Consider the following 14,346-nt stretch of genomic DNA (forward strand, 5'->3'; position numbering starts at 1 on the left):
AGAGGTCACATCACAGTAATGCAAACTCAGTCAGAGACATAGATTTTCACTTGCAACTTGCTTTAACATGTTTAACAGTGCATGAAATGTTGTCTAAAACAAAAAAGAATGATGCATTTTATAGCTGGATCAGGTTTTATTACATTCTGAATTGGACGTTGAAAATGAGCTTATCTCAGCCAGCAGAGAGGTCAAATAACAGTAATGCAAACTCAGTCAGAGACATAGATTTTCACTTGCAACTTGCTTTAACATGTTTAACAGTGCATGAAATGTTGTCTAAAACAAAAAAGAATGATGCATTTTATGGCTGGATCTGTTTTTATCACTTTCTAAATTGGACGTTGAAAATGAGCTTATCTCAGCCAGCAGAGAGGTCAAATCACAGTAATGCAAACTCAGTCAGAGACATAGATTTTCACTTGCAACTTGCTTTAACATGTTTAACAGTGCATGAAATGTTGTCTAAAACAAAAAAGAATGATGCATTTTATAGCTGGATCTGGTTTTATCACTTTCTGAATTGGACGTTGAAAATGAGCTTATCTCAGCCAGCAGAGAGGTCAAATCACAGTAATGCAAACTCAGTCAGAGACATAGATTTTCACTTGCAACTTGCTTTAACATGTTTAACAGTGCATGAAATGTTGTCTAAAACAAAAAAGAATGATGCATTTTATGGCTGGATCTGTTTTTATCACTTTCTGAGTAGGACGTTGAAAATGAGCTTATCTCAGCCAGCAGAGAGGTCAAATCACAGTAATGCAAACTCAGTCAGAGACATAGATTTTCACTTGCAACTTGCTTTAACATGTTTAACAGTGCATGAAATGTTGTCTAAAACAAAAAAGAATGATGCATTTTATAGCTGGATCTGGTTTTATTACATTCTGAATTGGACGTTGAAAATGACCTTATCTCAGCCAGCAGAGAGGTCAAATCACAGTAATGCAAACTCAGTCAGAGACATAGATTTTCACTTGCAACTTGCTTTAACATGTTTAACAGTGCATGAAATGTTGTCTAAAACAAAAAAAGAATGATGCATTTTAAAGCTGGATCTGGTTTTATTACATTCTGAATTGGACGTTGAAAATGAGCTTATCTCAGCCAGCAGAGAGGTCAAATCACAGTAATGCAAACTCAGTCAGAGACATAGATTTTCACTTGCAACTTGCTTTAACATGTTTAACAGTGCATGAAATGTTGTCTAAAACAAAAAAGAATGATGCATTTTATAGCTGGATCTGGTTTTATTACATTCTGAATTGGACGTTGAAAATTAGCTTATCTCAGCCAGCAGAGAGGTCAAATCACAGTAATGCAAACTCAGTCAGAGACATAGATTTTCACTTGCAACTTGCTTTAACATGTTTAACAGTGCATGAAATGTTGTCTAAAACAAAAAAGAATGATGCATTTTATGGCTGGATCTGTTTTTATCACTTTCTGAATTGGACGTTGAAAATGAGCTTATCTCAGCCAGCAGAGAGGTCAAATCACAGTAATGCAAACTCAGTCAGAGACATAGATTTTCACTTGCAACTTGCTTTAACATGTTTAACAGTGCATGAAATGTTGTCTAAAACAAAAAAGAATGATGCATTTTATAGCTGGATCTGGTTTTATTACATTCTGAATTGGACGTTGAAAATGAGCTTATCTCAGCCAGCAGAGAGGTCAAATCACAGTAATGCAAACTCAGTCAGAGACAAAGATTTTCACTTGCAACTTGCTTTAACATGTTTAACAGTGCATGAAATGTTGTCTAAAACAAAAAAGAATGATGCATTTTATGGCTGGATCTGTTTTTATCACTTTCTGAATTGGACGTTGCAAATAAGCTTATCTCAGCCAGCAGAGAGGTCAAATCACAGTAATGCAAACTCAGTCAGAGACATAGATTTTCACTTGCAACTTGCTTTAACATGTTTAACAGTGCATGAAATGTTGTCTAAAACAAAAAAGAATGATGCATTTTATGGCTGGATCTGTTTTTATCACTTTCTGAATTGGACGTTGAAAATGAGCTTATCTCAGCCAGCAGAGAGGTCAAATCACAGTAATGCAAACTCAGTCAGAGACATAGATTTTCACTTGCAACTTGCTTTAACATGTTTAACAGTGCATGAAATGTTGTCTAAAACAAAAAAGAATGATGCATCTTATAGCTGGATCTGGTTTTATTACATTCTGAATTGGACGTTGAAAATGAGCTTATCTCAGCCAGCAGAGAGGTCAAATCACAGTAATGCAAACTCAGTCAGAGACATAGATTTTCACTTGCAACTTGCTTTAACATGTTTAACAGTGCATGAAATGTTGTCTAAAACAAAAAAAGAATGATGCATTTTATAGCTGGATCTGGTTTTATTACATTCTGAATTGGACGTTGAAAATGAGCTTATCTCAGCCAGCAGAGAGGTCAAATCACAGTAATGCAAACTCAGTCAGAGACATAGATTTTCACTTGCAACTTGCTTTAACATGTTTAACAGTGCATGAAATGTTGTCTAAAACAAAAAAGAATGATGCATCTTATAGCTGGATCTGGTTTTATTACATTCTGAATTGGACGTTGAAAATGAGCTTATCTCAGCCAGCAGAGAGGTCAAATCACAGTAATGCAAGCTCAGTCAGAGACATAGATTTTCACTTGCAACTTGCTTTAACATGTTTAACAGTGCATGAAATGTTGTCTAAAACAAAAAAAAGAATGATGCATTTTATAGCTGGATCTTGTTTTATTACATTCTGAATTGGACGTTGAAAATGAGCTTATCTCAGCCAGCAGAGAGGTCAAATCACAGTAATGCAAACTCAGTCAGAGACATAGATTTTTACTTGCAACTTGCTTTAACATGTTTAACAGTGCATGAAATGTTGTCTAAAACAAAAAAGAATGATGCATTTTATAGCTGGATCTGGTTTTATTACATTCTGAATTGGACGTTGAAAATGAGCTTATCTCAGCCAGCAGAGAGGTCAAATCACAGTAATGCAAACTCAGTCAGAGACATAGATTTTCACTTGCAACTTGCTTTAACATGTTTAACAGTGCATGAAATGTTGTCTAAAACAAAAAAGAATGATGCATTTTATAGCTGGATCAGGTTTTATTACATTCTAAATTGGACGTTGAAAATAAGCTTATCTCAGCCAGCAGAGAGGTCAAATCACAGTAATGCAAACTCAGTCAGAGACATAGATTTTCACTTGCAACTTGCTTTAACATGTATAACAGAGCATGAAATGTTGTCTAAAACAAAAAAGAATGATGCATTTTATGGCTGGATCTGTTTTTATCACTTTCTGAATTGGACGTTGAAAATGAGCTTATCTCAGCCAGCAGAGAGGTCAAATCACAGTAATGCAAACTCAGTCAGAGACATAGATTTTCACTTGCAACTTGCTTTAACATGTTTAACAGTGCATGAAATGTTGTCTAAAACAAAAAAGAATGATGCATTTTATAGCTGGATCTGGTTTTATTACATTCTGAATTGGACGTTGAAAATGACCTTATCTCAGCCAGCAGAGAGGTCAAATCACAGTAATGCAAACTCAGTCAGAGACATAGATTTTCACTTGCAACTTGCTTTAACATGTTTAACAGTGCATGAAATGTTGTCTAAAACAAAAAAGAATGATGCATCTTATAGCTGGATCTGGTTTTATTACATTCTGAATTGGACGTTGAAAATGAGCTTATCTCAGCCAGCAGAGAGGTCAAATCACAGTAATGCAAACTCAGTCAGAGACATAGATTTTCACTTGCAACTTGCTTTAACATGTTTAACAGTGCATGAAATGTTGTCTAAAACAAAAAAGAATGATGCATCTTATAGCTGGATCTGGTTTTATTACATTCTGAATTGGACGTTGAAAATGAGCTTATCTCAGCCAGCAGAGAGGTCAAATCACAGTAATGCAAGCTCCGTCAGAGACATAGATTTTCACTTGCAACTTGCTTTAACATGTTTAACAGTGCATGAAATGTTGTCTAAAACAAAAAAGAATGATGCATTTTATAGCTGGATCTGGTTTTATTACATTCTGAATTGGACGTTGAAAATGAGCTTATCTCAGCCAGCAGAGAGGTCAAATCACAGTAATGCAAACTCAGTCAGAGACATAGATTTTCACTTGCAACTTGCTTTAACATGTTTAACAGTGCATGAAATGTTGTCTAAAACAAAAAAGAATGATGCATTTTATAGCTGGATCTGGTTTTATTACATTCTGAATTGGACATTGAAAATTAGCTTATCTCAGCCAGCAGAGAGGTCAAATCACAGTAATGCAAACTCAGTCAGAGACATAGATTTTCACTTGCAACTTGCTTTAACATGTTTAACAGTGCATGAAATGTTGTCTAAAACAAAAAAGAATGATGCATTTTATGGCTGGATCTGTTTTTATCACTTTCTGAATTGGATGTTGAAAATGAGCTTATCTCAGCCAGCAGAGAGGTCAAATCACAGTAATGCAAACTCAGTCAGAGACGTAGATTTTCACTTGCAACTTGCTTTAACATGTTTAACAGTGCATGAAATGTTGTCTAAAACAAAAAAGAATGATGCATTTTATGGCTGGATCTGTTTTTATCACTTTCTGAATTGGACGTTGAAAATGAGCTTATCTCAGCCAGCAGAGAGGTCAAATCACAGTAATGCAAACTCAGTCAGAGACATAGATTTTCACTTGCAACTTGCTTTAACATGTTTAACAGTGCATGAAATGTTGTCTAAAACAAAAAAGAATGATGCATTTTATAGCTGGATCTGGTTTTATTACATTCTGAATTGGACGTTGAAAATGAGCTTATCTCAGCCAGCAGAGAGGTCAAATCACAGTAATGCAAACTCAGTCAGAGACATAGATTTTCACTTGCAACTTGCTTTAACATGTTTAACAGTGCATGAAATGTTGTCTAAAACAAAAAAGAATGATGCATTTTATAGCTGGATCTGGTTTTATTACATTCTGAATTGGACGTTGAAAATGAGCTTATCTCAGCCAGCAGAGAGGTCAAATCACAGTAATGCAAACTCAGTCAGAGACATAGATTTTCACTTGCAACTTGCTTTAACATGTTTAACAGTGCATGAAATGTTGTCTAAAACAAAAAAGAATGATGCATTTTATGGCTGGATCTGTTTTTATCACTTTCTGAATTGGATGTTGAAAATGAGCTTATCTCAGCCAGCAGAGAGGTCAAATCACAGTAATGCAAACTCAGTCAGAGACGTAGATTTTCACTTGCAACTTGCTTTAACATGTTTAACAGTGCATGAAATGTTGTCTAAAACAAAAAAGAATGATGCATTTTATAGCTGGATCTGGTTTTATTACAGTCTGAATTGGACGTTGAAAATGAGCTTATCTCAGCCAGCAGAGAGGTCATATTACAGTAATGCATTCTCAGTCAGAGACATAGATTTTCACTTGCAACTTGCTTTAACATGCTTAACAGTGCATGAAATGTTGTCTAAAACAAAAAAGAATGATGCATTTTATAGCTGGATCTGGTTTTATTACAGTCTGAATTGGACGTTGAAAATGAGCTTATCTCAGCCAGCAGAGAGGTCATATCACAGTAATGCATTCTCAGTCAGAGACATAGATTTTCACTTGCAACTTGCTTTAACATGTTTAACAGTGCATGAAATGTTGTCTAAAACAAAAAAGAATGATGCATTTTATGGCTGGATCTGTTTTTATCACTTTCTGAATTGGACGTTGAAAATAAGCTTATCTCAGCCAGCAGAGAGGTCAAATCACAGTAATGCAAACTCAGTCAGAGACATAGATTTTTACTTGCAACTTGCTTTAACATGTTTAACAGTGCATGAAATGTTGTCTAAAACAAAAAAGAATGATGCACTTTATAGCTGGATCAGGTTTTATTACATTCTGAATTGGACGTTGAAAATGAGCTTATCTCAGCCAGCAGAGAGGTCAAATCACAGTAATGCAAACTCAGTCAGAGACATAGATTTTCACTTGCAACTTGCTTTAACATGTTTAACAGTGCATGAAATGTTGTCTAAAACAAAAAAGAATGATGCATTTTATAGCTGGATCAGGTTTTATTACATTCTAAATTGGACGTTGAAAATGAGCTTATCTCAGCCAGCAGAGAGGTCAAATCACAGTAATGCAAACTCAGTCAGAGACATAGATTTTCACTTGCAACTTGCTTTAACATGTTTAACAGAGCATGAAATGTTGTCTAAAACAAAAAAGAATGATGCATTTTATGGCTGGATCTGGTTTTATTACATTCTGAATTGGACGTTGAAAATGAGCTTATCTCAGCCAGCAGAGAGGTCAAATCACAGTAATGCAAACTCAGTCAGAGACATAGATTTTCACTTGCAACTTGCTTTAACATGTTTAACAGTGCATGAAATGTTGTCTAAAACAAAAAAGAATGATGCATTTTATAGCTGGATCTGGTTTTATTACATTCTGAATTGGACGTTGAAAATGAGCTTATCTCAGCCAGCAGAGAGGTCAAATCACAGTAATGCAAACTCAGTCAGAGACATAGATTTTCACTTGCAACTTGCTTTAACATGTTTAACAGTGCATGAAATGTTGTCTAAAACAAAAAAGAATGATGCATTTTATGGCTGGATCTGGTTTTATTACATTCTGAATTGGACGTTGAAAATGAGCTTATCTCAGCCAGCAGAGAGGTCAAATCACAGTAATGCAAACTCAGTCAGAGATATAGATTTTCACTTGCAACTTGCTTTAACATGTTTAACAGTGCATGAAATGTTGTCTAAAACAAAAAAGAATGATGCATTTTATAGCTGGATCTGGTTTTATTACATTCTGAATTGGACGTTGAAAATGAGCTTATCTCAGCCAGCAGAGAGGTCAAATCACAGTAATGCAAACTCAGTCAGAGACATAGATTTTCACTTGCAACTTGCTTTAACATGTTTAACAGTGCATGAAATGTTGTCTAAAACAAAAAAGAATGATGCATTTTATAGCTGGATCTGGTTTTATTACATTCTGAATTGGACGTTGAAAATGAGCTTATCTCAGCCAGCAGAGAGGTCAAATCACAGTAATGCAAACTCAGTCAGAGACATAGATTTTCACTTGCAACTTGCTTTAACATGTTTAACAGTGCATGAAATGTTGTCTAAAACAAAAAAGAATGATGCATTTTATGGCTGGATCTGTTTTTATCACTTTCTGAATTGGACGTTGAAAATGAGCTTATCTCAGCCAGCAGAGAGGTCAAATCACAGTAATGCAAACTCAGTCAGAGACATAGATTTTCACTTGCAACTTGCTTTAACATGTTTAACAGTGCATGAAATGTTGTCTAAAACAAAAAAAGAATGATGCATTTTATAGCTGGATCTGGTTTTATTACATTCTGAATTGGACGTTGAAAATGAGCTTATCTCAGCCAGCAGAGAGGTCAAATCACAGTAATGCAAACTCAGTCAGAGACATAGATTTTCACTTGCAACTTGCTTTAACATGTTTAACAGTGCATGAAATGTTGTCTAAAACAAAAAAGAATGATGCATTTTATGGCTGGATCTGTTTTTATCACTTTCTGAATTGGACGTTGAAAATGAGCTTATCTCAGCCAGCAGAGAGGTCAAATCACAGTAATGCAAACTCAGTCAGAGACATAGATTTTCACTTGCAACTTGCTTTAACATGTTTAACAGTGCATGAAATGTTGTCTAAAACAAAAAAGAATGATGCATTTTATAGCTGGATCTGGTTTTATTACATTCTGAATTGGACGTTGAAAATGAGCTTATCTCAGCCAGCAGAGAGGTCAAATCACAGTAATGCAAACTCAGTCAGAGACATAGATTTTCACTTGCAACTTGCTTTAACATGTTTAACAGTGCATGAAATGTTGTCTAAAACAAAAAAGAATGATGCATTTTATAGCTGGATCTGGTTTTATTACATTCTGAATTGGACGTTGAAAATGAGCTTATCTCAGCCAGCAGAGAGGTCAAATCACAGTAATGCAAACTCAGTCAGAGACATAGATTTTCACTTGCAACTTGCTTTAACATGTTTAACAGTGCATGAAATGTTGTCTAAAACAAAAAAGAATGATGCATTTTATAGCTGGATCTGGTTTTATTACATTCTGAATTGGACGTTGAAAATGAGCTTATCTCAGCCAGCAGAGAGGTCAAATCACAGTAATGCAAACTCAGTCAGAGACATAGATTTTCACTTGCAACTTGCTTTAACATGTTTAACAGTGCATGAAATGTTGTCTAAAACAAAAAAGAATGATGCATTTTATAGCTGGATCTGGTTTTATTACATTCTGAATTGGACGTTGAAAATGAGCTTATCTCAGCCAGCAGAGAGGTCAAATCACAGTAATGCAAACTCAGTCAGAGACATAGATTTTCACTTGCAACTTGCTTTAACATGTTTAACAGTGCATGAAATGTTGTCTAAAACAAAAAAGAATGATGCATTTTATAGCTGGATCTGGTTTTATTACATTCTGAATTGGACGTTGAAAATGAGCTTATCTCAGCCAGCAGAGAGGTCAAATCACAGTAATGCAAACTCAGTCAGAGACATAGATTTTCACTTGCAACTTGCTTTAACATGTTTAACAGTGCATGAAATGTTGTCTAAAACAAAAAAGAATGATGCATTTTATGGCTGGATCTGTTTTTATCACTTTCTGAATTGGACGTTGAAAATGAGCTTATCTCAGCCAGCAGAGAGGTCAAATCGCAGTAATGCAAACTCAGTCAGAGACATAGATTTTCACTTGCAACTTGCTTTAACATGTTTAACAGTGCATGAAATGTTGTCTAAAACAAAAAAGAATGATGCATTTTATGGCTGGATCTGTTTTTATCACTTTCTGAATTGGACGTTGAAAGGTCAAATCACAGTAATGCAAACTCAGTCAGAGACATAGATTTTCACTTGCAACTTGCATTAACATGTTTAACAGTGCATGAATTGTTGTCTAAAACAAAAAAGAATGATGCATTTTATGGCTGGATCTGTTTTTATCACTTTCTGAATTGGACGTTGAAAATGAGCTTATCTCAGCCAGCAGAGAGGTCAAATCACAGTAATGCAAACTCAGTCAGAGACATAGATTTTCACTTGCAACTTGCTTTAACATGTTTAACAGTGCATTAATTGTTGTCTAAAACAAAAAAGAATGATGCATTTTATAGCTGGATCTGGTTTTATCACTTTCTGAATTGGATGTTGAAAATGAGCTTATCTCAGCCAGCAGAGAGGTCAAATCACAGTAATGCAAACTCAGTCAGAGACGTAGATTTTCACTTGCAACTTGCTTTAACATGTTTAACAGTGCATGAAATGTTGTCTAAAACAAAAAAGAATGATGCATTTTATGGCTGGATCTGTTTTTATCACTTTCTGAATTGGACGTTGAAAATGAGCTTATCTCAGCCAGCAGAGAGGTCAAATCACAGTAATGCAAACTCAGTCAGAGACATAGATTTTCACTTGCAACTTGCTTTAACATGTTTAACAGTGCATGAAATGTTGTCTAAAACAAAAAAGAATGATGCATTTTATAGCTGGATCTGGTTTTATTACATTCTGAATTGGACGTTGAAAATGAGCTTATCTCAGCCAGCAGAGAGGTCAAATCACAGTAATGCAAACTCAGTCAGAGACATAGATTTTCACTTGCAACTTGCTTTAACATGTTTAACAGTGCATGAAATGTTGTCTAAAACAAAAAAGAATGATGCATTTTATGGCTGGATCTGTTTTTATCACTTTCTGAATTGGATGTTGAAAATGAGCTTATCTCAGCCAGCAGAGAGGTCAAATCACAGTAATGCAAACTCAGTCAGAGACGTAGATTTTCACTTGCAACTTGCTTTAACATGTTTAACAGTGCATGAAATGTTGTCTAAAACAAAAAAGAATGATGCATTTTATAGCTGGATCTGGTTTTATTACAGTCTGAACTGGACGTTGAAAATGAGCTTATCTCAGCCAGCAGAGAGGTCATATTACAGTAATGCATTCTCAGTCAGAGACATAGATTTTCACTTGCAACTTGCTTTAACATGCTTAACAGTGCATGAAATGTTGTCTAAAACAAAAAAGAATGATGCATTTTATAGCTGGATCTGGTTTTATTACAGTCTGAATTGGACGTTGAAAATGAGCTTATCTCAGCCAGCAGAGAGGTCATATCACAGTAATGCATTCTCAGTCAGAGACATAGATTTTCACTTGCAACTTGCTTTAACATGTTTAACAGTGCATGAAATGTTGTCTAAAACAAAAAAGAATGATGCATTTTATGGCTGGATCTGTTTTTATCACTTTCTGAATTGGACGTTGAAAATAAGCTTATCTCAGCCAGCAAAGAGGTCAAATCACAGTAATGCAAACTCAGTCAGAGACATAGATTTTTACTTGCAACTTGCTTTAACATGTTTAACAGTGCATGAAATGTTGTCTAAAACAAAAAAGAATGATGCACTTTATAGCTGGATCAGGTTTTATTACATTCTGAATTGGACGTTGAAAATGAGCTTATCTCAGCCAGCAGAGAGGTCAAATCACAGTAATGCAAACTCAGTCAGAGACATAGATTTTCACTTGCAACTTGCTTTAACATGTTTAACAGTGCATGAAATGTTGTCTAAAACAAAAAAGAATGATGCATTTTATAGCTGGATCAGGTTTTATTACATTCTAAATTGGACGTTGAAAATGAGCTTATCTCAGCCAGCAGAGAGGTCAAATCACAGTAATGCAAACTCAGTCAGAGACATAGATTTTCACTTGCAACTTGCTTTAACATGTTTAACAGAGCATGAAATGTTGTCTAAAACAAAAAAGAATGATGCATTTTATGGCTGGATCTGGTTTTATTACATTCTGAATTGGACGTTGAAAATGAGCTTATCTCAGCCAGCAGAGAGGTCAAATCACAGTAATGCAAACTCAGTCAGAGACATAGATTTTCACTTGCAACTTGCTTTAACATGTTTAACAGTGCATGAAATGTTGTCTAAAACAAAAAAGAATGATGCACTTTATAGCTGGATCAGGTTTTATTACATTCTGAATTGGACGTTGAAAATGAGCTTATCTCAGCCAGCAGAGAGGTCAAATCACAGTAATGCAAACTCAGTCAGAGACATAGATTTTCACTTGCAACTTGCTTTAACATGTTTAACAGAGCATGAAATGTTGTCTAAAACAAAAAAGAATGATGCATTTTATGGCTGGATCTGGTTTTATTACATTCTAAATTGGACGTTGAAAATGAGCTTATCTCAGCCAGCAGAGAGGTCAAATCACAGTAATGCAAACTCAGTCAGAGACATAGATTTTCACTTGCAACTTGCTTTAACATGTTTAACAGAGCATGAAATGTTGTCTAAAACAAAAAAGAATGATGCATTTTATGGCTGGATCTGGTTTTATTACATTCTGAATTGGACGTTGAAAATGAGCTTATCTCAGCCAGCAGAGAGGTCAAATCACAGTAATGCAAACTCAGTCAGAGACATAGATTTTCACTTGCAACTTGCTTTAACATGTTTAACAGTGCATGAAATGTTGTCTAAAACAAAAAAGAATGATGCATTTTATAGCTGGATCTGGTTTTATTACATTCTGAATTGGACGTTGAAAATGAGCTTATCTCAGCCAGCAGAGAGGTCAAATCACAGTAATGCAAACTCAGTCAGAGACATAGATTTTCACTTGCAACTTGCTTTAACATGTTTAACAGTGCATGAAATGTTGTCTAAAACAAAAAAGAATGATGCATTTTATGGCTGGATCTGGTTTTATTACATTCTGAATTGGACGTTGAAAATGAGCTTATCTCAGCCAGCAGAGAGGTCAAATCACAGTAATGCAAACTCAGTCAGAGACATAGATTTTCACTTGCAACTTGCTTTAACATGTTTAACAGTGCATGAAATGTTGTCTAAAACAAAAAAGAATGATGCATTTTATAGCTGGATCTGGTTTTATTACATTCTGAATTGGACGTTGAAAATGAGCTTATCTCAGCCAGCAGAGAGGTCAAATCACAGTAATGCAAACTCAGTCAGAGACATAGATTTTCACTTGCAACTTGCTTTAACATGTTTAACAGTGCATGAAATGTTGTCTAAAACAAAAAAGAATGATGCATTTTATAGCTGGATCTGGTTTTATTACATTCTGAATTGGACGTTGAAAATGAGCTTATCTCAGCCAGCAGAGAGGTCAAATCACAGTAATGCAAACTCAGTCAGAGACATAGATTTTCACTTGCAACTTGCTTTAACATGTTTAACAGTGCATGAAATGTTGTCTAAAACAAAAAAGAATGATGCATTTTATGGCTGGATCTGTTTTTATCACTTTCTGAATTGGACGTTGAAAATGAGCTTATCTCAGCCAGCAGAGAGGTCAAATCACAGTAATGCAAACTCAGTCAGAGACATAGATTTTCACTTGCAACTTGCTTTAACATGTTTAACAGTGCATGAAATGTTATCTAAAACAAAAAAGAATGATGCATTTTATGGCTGGATCTGTTTTTATCACTTTCTGAATTGGACGTTGAAAATGAGCTTATCTCAGCCAGCAGAGAGGTCAAATCACAGTAATGCAAACTCAGTCAGAGACATAGATTTTCACTTGCAACTTGCTTTAACATGTTTAACAGTGCATGAAATGTTGTCTAAAACAAAAAAAGAATGATGCATTTTATAGCTGGATCTGGTTTTATTACATTCTGAATTGGACGTTGAAAATGAGCTTATCTCAGCCAGCAGAGAGGTCAAATCACAGTAATGCAAACTCAGTCAGAGACATAGATTTTCACTTGCAACTTGCTTTAACATGTTTAACAGTGCATGAAATGTTGTCTAAAACAAAAAAGAATGATGCATTTTATGGCTGGATCTGTTTTTATCACTTTCTGAATTGGACGTTGAAAATGAGCTTATCTCAGCCAGCAGAGAGGTCAAATCACAGTAATGCAAACTCAGTCAGAGACATAGATTTTCACTTGCAACTTGCTTTAACATGTTTAACAGTGCATGAAATGTTGTCTAAAACAAAAAAGAATGATGCATTTTATAGCTGGATCTGGTTTTATTACATTCTGAATTGGACGTTGAAAATGAGCTTATCTCAGCCAGCAGAGAGGTCAAATCACAGTAATGCAAACTCAGTCAGAGACATAGATTTTCACTTGCAACTTGCTTTAACATGTTTAACAGTGCATGAAATGTTGTCTAAAACAAAAAAGAATGATGCATTTTATGGCTGGATCTGGTTTTATTACATTCTGAATTGGACGTTGAAAATGAGCTTATCTCAGCCAGCAGAGAGGTCAAATCACAGTAATGCAAACTCAGTCAGAGACATAGATTTTCACTTGCAACTTGCTTTAACATGTTTAACAGTGCATGAAATGTTGTCTAAAACAAAAAAGAATGATGCATTTTATAGCTGGATCTGGTTTTATTACATTCTGAATTGGACGTTGAAAATGAGCTTATCTCAGCCAGCAGAGAGGTCAAATCACAGTAATGCAAACTCAGTCAGAGACATAGATTTTCACTTGCAACTTGCTTTAACATGTTTAACAGTGCATGAAATGTTGTCTAAAACAAAAAAGAATGATGCATTTTATAGCTGGATCTGGTTTTATTACATTCTGAATTGGACGTTGAAAATGAGCTTATCTCAGCCAGCAGAGAGGTCAAATCACAGTAATGCAAACTCAGTCAGAGACATAGATTTTCACTTGCAACTTGCTTTAACATGTTTAACAGTGCATGAAATGTTGTCTAAAACAAAAAAGAATGATGCATTTTATGGCTGGATCTGTTTTTATCACTTTCTGAATTGGACGTTGAAAATGAGCTTATCTCAGCCAGCAGAGAGGTCAAATCACAGTAATGCAAACTCAGTCAGAGACATAGATTTTCACTTGCAACTTGCTTTAACATGTTTAACAGTGCATGAAATGTTATCTAAAACAAAAAAGAATGATGCATTTTATGGCTGGATCTGTTTTTATCACTTTCTGAATTGGACGTTGAAAATGAGCTTATCTCAGCCAGCAGAGAGGTCAAATCACAGTAATGCAAACTCAGTCAGAGACATAGATTTTCACTTGCAACTTGCTTTAACATGTTTAACAGTGCATGAAATGTTGTCTAAAACAAAAAAAGAATGATGCATTTTATAGCTGGATCTGGTTTTATTACATTCTGAATTGGACGTTGAAAATGAGCTTATCTCAGCCAGCAGAGAGGTCACATCACAGTAATGCAAACTCAGTCAGAGACATAG

This window comes from Danio rerio, chromosome 22 (genome assembly GCF_052040795.2).
Source record: "Danio rerio strain M-AB ecotype USA chromosome 22, GRCz13ab, whole genome shotgun sequence".
NCBI classification, from domain to species: Eukaryota; Metazoa; Chordata; class Actinopteri; order Cypriniformes; family Danionidae; genus Danio; species Danio rerio.